Genomic DNA, 6,000 nt, shown 5'->3' with positions numbered 1-6,000 from the left:
TTCGAACCCGGCAACGGAAGCCATCCCTGGCTTCATTAGCAAGGCCCTAATCCATTCGGCTACCGTTAATCGTGAGAAATACTGCTGAAATTTAAACATTTTTTTTTAAAATGCTTTTTATCGTCCGTTAGAGTGATCTAATCATTTATGATTATATGTGCATAAGAGCTAAATTGACCGACTTTATTTCAACTGTAAGTGCTCAACGATAAGAAAAGAGTCTCTTTAAGTGGCTTACATATACATATATATATATATATATATATATATATATATACACACACACATATATATATAAATATATATATACAGAGTGAATGATAAAATTGTCACCCTAAAGAAAACAACACTACAGCTTTATTTTAAAACTTTTATTGAAAAAAAAATCAATTCAGGTAACTTGATTATGTAGTAGAGTTGACATCTATTCAATGTAGCCGCCTTCAGCCTCAATCACTGCCTCTATATGTGTCTGGAACTGGGAGCATACTTTTTCCACAAGTGCCGGCAGAAGCTCATGGCGGATGGTGGCGATCAGTCTGGCTTTGATGTTATGGGAGGTCATGTTGGTGATGTTCTTGACGTATGACCAAATGAAGTAATCCAGCAGGTTTAGGTCGAGGGAGGAGGGGAGCCATTGAGAGAAGGGTACAAAGTCGTAGTACTCCTTCTGAAGCCAAGTTTGGGTCTTTTTGAATATGGGCCGGCGCTGAGTCCTGCTGTCACATTCAGGGTCTGCCAGCGACCACCTGATTGCACCAGGGAATCACCACACTCTTCAGCAAATCCAGGTACACTTTGGTGTTGACTTTCAAGCCGACTTTGAAGATGTGAGGTGGCATGACGTGACCCTCACTTGAAACCACACCAAAGACCATAACTGTGGCCAGAAACTTCATTCAGCCATTCTCTCAAGCATTGAATCGTCCAGATTTTCATTTCGAGAGTGATGCTGTTTTCATAATTTGGACTGGTAGAGAGCATGAGTTATACAACGCCGCACCTCTAATCTCGCTCGTTGAACATTGTATCACTTTCAAACATGATAGAAGGCTCCTATCGCTCTTGGGATTTGTATACAACTGGCCAACTAGTAGATGGTCTACAACAAAAAAAAAAAACCGTTTGTCATCAAACGGAAATGGAATCACGTCTTTTCTAGGGGGATAATTTTGTTGTTCCACCCTGTAATATACAGTAACAGTTTTTACAAAACATTTCTTCATGCTCAGAATTGCTGAAACATGTAAGAAACTGCTTGAAGCACTTGTTGGCTGCTAAGACATTGCGTCCTTTAAAAACAAGTGAAACATGCTTGGTCCCCCGTGAATGCACACTGAACGAGGCATAAAAATGCCCCCTCTACCTTATTTTGCCTCAAAAGTCCCCAGGGGACGCCAAATCCTGTTGAAAATGAATAAACGGTGCAGTTTTAGGCCTTAACATACGTAAATTTGAGTTCTTCACCATGTAAAACAAGAAGTGCCTAAGTCCATCATTCCCTGCCCCCTCCCATTTAGCCCCCTAAGTCCCCAAGGCCTTAATATATTTAAATTTGAGTTCAGAACCATGCAAAACTGCTAAATGGACATACACAGAAAATTTTGGACAAATATGGTAAAATAGTTTAAAAATGGAGTGTTTTTATGAGCCCTAAAAGAGCCCCTGGGGGCACACCCAAGAGTTATCGCAAAGTATAGACAAACAAAATTATATAGAAATCAGTTAGTTACAACTTTTCAGAAAGTTTTATAAAAATCCAAGGCATCAATTTTTTTTTAATAAGCACGAAAGTGTCAATTTTAGCCATTTTTACCCGAAAGGCACCCCTAGGGTGGGGGGGGGGGCAACCTGAGTTTTCCTGGAAAATCCATTCTGTTACTTTTCTACTCATATCATGTTTAATGTTTGTGCAAAATTTCAAAAAGTTCCAAGGCATAGTTATTGAGAAAAGTGCGGACAGACAAACAGATGAACAGATGAACAGACTAAGGTGAATTTACAGGTCCACCCTCTTTTTGTCAGGGGGGGGGTTTAAAAAAATAAACATATTTCTCGAATTTTGCCTAAACTATACCTGATATCCCTACCCATTTTCGTTTTTGTCCCACAGTTTGTTGATAACCCCCATAGTTTAAGCGATAAAAGAATGTTCCTTCTCTCTAGTACATTTTCTGGGCTACTTTTAAGTGGGCCATCCTGTATTTAGTATGACCGGGCAATTCTATTCTATTGCCGTAATAGGCAGATCAACTTACACTATAACAGTTTCCAAGGCTCTATTGGTGTTTCACATCGTTCAACTGACAATTTTATTAACGCTTATCCTCGAGTGGTTTCTAGGTCTTCATAAGCCTTGACCTATGAAACAAAATTACAAGGACGGTTTATGACAAGTATTTGTTTTTTGTTTGTTTTTGTTTTTTTGTTTTGTTTTACTCGCATTCACCCCAAACAAGTCATATCACCACTTGGACATAAGGGGCTACTATTTGGGACCATGCTTAGGAAAGATTAACAAGATGTTGGGGCATGTAACATTTGAATTTCTGCGTATTAGTACAGTTATGGAAACAGGTAGCAGGAAGGCAATTCCAAAGTCTAGCTGTTCGAAGGAAGAAGCTATAATAGTAGAAAGTTTTTTGGCATTTAGGGACCTCAACAGTGAAGGGGTGTGATTTTGCTGTTAATCGGGTTTGTTGGGGATATTTATGTTGAGGGGGCACAAGTGCAACGAGTTCATCAGAGCACCTTCCATTAAAATATTTGTAAAACAGGCACAGGGAAGCAATATTGCAGCGATCGGACAGGGGTTGGAGTCTAATTGACAAAGTGGGACCTATTGGATTGGAGACCCCCCCCTTTTTTTTAAGCCTAATCAAGAGGGAGAGACTAGTAGTAGATGCGCCAGCCCAGACGTGGCAACAATACTCCATGCAGGAACGAATGGCGGCCTTGTGAAGGTACAGGACTCTCAGGTGTGAATAGTCTTCTAGCACGATAGAGGGAGCCCATCTTCCTTACAGCAACCTTCGCAATGTCTTCAATGTATTTGTTCCGGTTCATATTTCCTGTGAATGTTAAGCCCAGGAGTTTGAAGGAAGAATCCCAGGGTAGAGAATTATTTGTCATGGATGTTGGTGGTTGGAGAAGCGTCTTGTAATTATTAAAAAAAAAAAAGAATGAATTATAGTAAGATACAAATATCAGTATTCTTTAGAAGATTTTAGGTCATGATTCCGATGTATCTATGCAATAATAAGAAAGAATTTAGGCTATTTGTATAATTTCTTCCCCCCCCCACCCCACCATTCTAAAAGAAATGTTCACAACGAGTCTATAAGTATCAAATACACTATGTACTATTTTTTAACATTAGGTGGTATTTTGTTTTGAGAAGATGGGGGCGAGGAATTGTGGGGGTGTGTGTGCGCGTGGAGGGGGGGGGAAATAGATCTTATGTCTGTAGATCTAACAAGTTTTAGGGAAATCTGTTAAAGTTCAGGCCCTACTAAATTTGTATGCGGCAGGAAATACTGTTTATGATTTGACATGAAATGAGGTCAAAGTTTCTAAGTGACAAAGATTAGAAAAATAAAAGTACAATCATCTTTTTTTTTCCTTCATTTTTTTTGTTTATTATTGAGGCATGGCTAAAAGCCACTCGAGGATAAGAGTCGATGAGACTGAAACGATCATCAGCTGAAAGGCGAGAAAAAAAAATGGAAGTATGGGCATCGATCTTTTTTTAGCTTTCTCTGTCATTTTTTTTTTTTTTTTGAAGAGTCGGGTCAGGGGGAGACAACACGAAATTTACGCAACTTTGACTAAAGTTTACAGAAAATCCAAACAATACCATAATACAACAGAAAATATAAATTCTCGGAATATTTATCAAATTAAATGATTTTTTTTTTTTTTAAGAACACTTTTTTAATGGACATCTTTTAACCGACACTTTATGTAACGAGCACTTATTTTGCTTTGAAACAAACAGGTTTCATAATAAATTAAAATTTCGAAATAAATTAAAACATTAAACGACTTCCTGAAAAATTAAGACTTATAAATAATTTAAAACAGCCATTATTGGAAAAATGTGTGAAATTCTGTTTTTTTTTTAAGTGTTTTTTTTCAGCAAGCAGTTTTTGTAAAAAATTAAAATTTTGTAATAAATTAAAATTTCGTAATGAATTAAAATTTTCGTAATAAATTAAAATTTTTGTGGTAAATTAAAATTTCATAATAAATTAAAATTTCGTAATAAATTAAAACAATGAACAGTTGATTTCTAAAGGATTACGTTCAGCGGTAGAGAAAATTTTGTGATTGTCTCCACTTGTTCCGAATTAAACTCTTCAAAACTTAATACTAAAGAAAGCTAAAATGCAGAAGTCCGGTGAATTTAATCAAGAATTTGTTAACATTGGGCTTGAAGACGACTAATTGAAATCAGCAGAGAAGCAGTATCACGACAATGCGTTCCACAAAAGAAGCTTTGTCTGATAAAATTGTCTGACGCTAGACATATGAAAAAAAAAGTCCTTTTTTTCGATGTGGTAAAAAAAAAGAGTCCCTGCTGTTGCACTTAATGTTTTTTTTTATTGCACTTAATTTTTTTTTTTTTTTTTTTTTGACTAGGGAGTAACCGCTTATCATGACCAGAGCCATTTGAAGATAAAGGTCAATAGGACTGAAATTATTTTCAGTTAAAAGATAAGGAAACCTATAGAACCACTGGCATCAATACTATAAATTTATATCGGGCGATTTTTGTGGAGAATTTGTTAACATTGAACTTGAGGATGACAAAGTTATAATCAGCAGAAAAACAGCCTCTCGGCAACGTGTTCTACAGACGGGAAGTTCTTGCAAAGAAGCTCTATCCATGAAAGATTCGCCTGATGCTAGGCATATGAAAGAGAGAAATGAAAGTATTTTTTAATGTGGCAGCAAACGAGTTCTTGCTGTGAATATAACAGATGATGCACTTAATTTTTTTTTTTTTTACTATGGAGCTCCTAATCATCAAGGCCAATAGTCATTGGAGGATAAGGTCTAATAAAACTGAAATATTGTCAGCTGAAAGATAAGGAAACTTATGGAAGAACTGACAGTGATCAATAGTATTAACTCATTTTTGTTTTTCCATATTGTATATATTGTCCCCCCATGAATGGAATGGTTTGTACATGATTTTTTTTATACATATACATTATATAGGGTGGAACGATAAAAATGTCTCCCTAGAAATGATTCCATTTCCGTTTGATGAAAACCGGATTTTTTTTTTTTTTTTTGTTGCAGACCATCTACTAGTTGGCCAGTTGTGTACAAATCCCAAGAGCGATAGTCTGAAAGTGACACAATGTTCAATGAGCGAGATCGGAGATGCGCCACTGACACACTCATGCTCTCTACCGATCCAAATAATGACAACAGGATCACTGCCAGCACCCTCAAAATGCAAATCCGGATGGTTCAACGCTTGAGGACACGGCTCAATGAAGTTTCCGGCTACGGTTATTGTCTTTGGTGTGTTTTCACGTGAGGGCTACACTATGCAACCTCACACTGTCAATATTGGCTTGAAAGTCAACACCAAAGTGTACCTGGATGTGCTAAAGAGTGTGGTGGTCCTCTGGTGCAATCAGGTGGCCGCTGGTAGACCCTGGGTGTGGCAGCAGGACTCAGCGCCAGCCCACAAGTCCAAAGAGATCCAAAGTTGGCTTCAGAAGGAGTGTTACGACTTTGTATTATTCTCCCACTGGCTTCCCTCCTCCTCCGACCTGAGCCTGCTTGACTACTTCGCTCAATCATACATCGAGAACATCACCAACATGACCTCCTACAACACCAAAGTCCGCTTGATCGCCGCCATCTGCCGAGCATTCTCCAAGCTCCTGTTGGCGCTTGTAGAAAAAGCATGCTCCCAATTTTGGACCCATATCAAGGTGGTGATTGAGGCTGAAGGCGGCTACATTGAATAGATGTCAGCTC

Source organism: Euprymna scolopes, chromosome 8 (assembly GCF_053919585.1).
Source record: "Euprymna scolopes isolate OS-2025 chromosome 8, ASM5391958v1, whole genome shotgun sequence".
Classification (NCBI taxonomy): Eukaryota; Metazoa; Mollusca; class Cephalopoda; order Sepiida; family Sepiolidae; genus Euprymna; species Euprymna scolopes.
Note: the sequence above shows the minus strand (reverse complement) of the source record.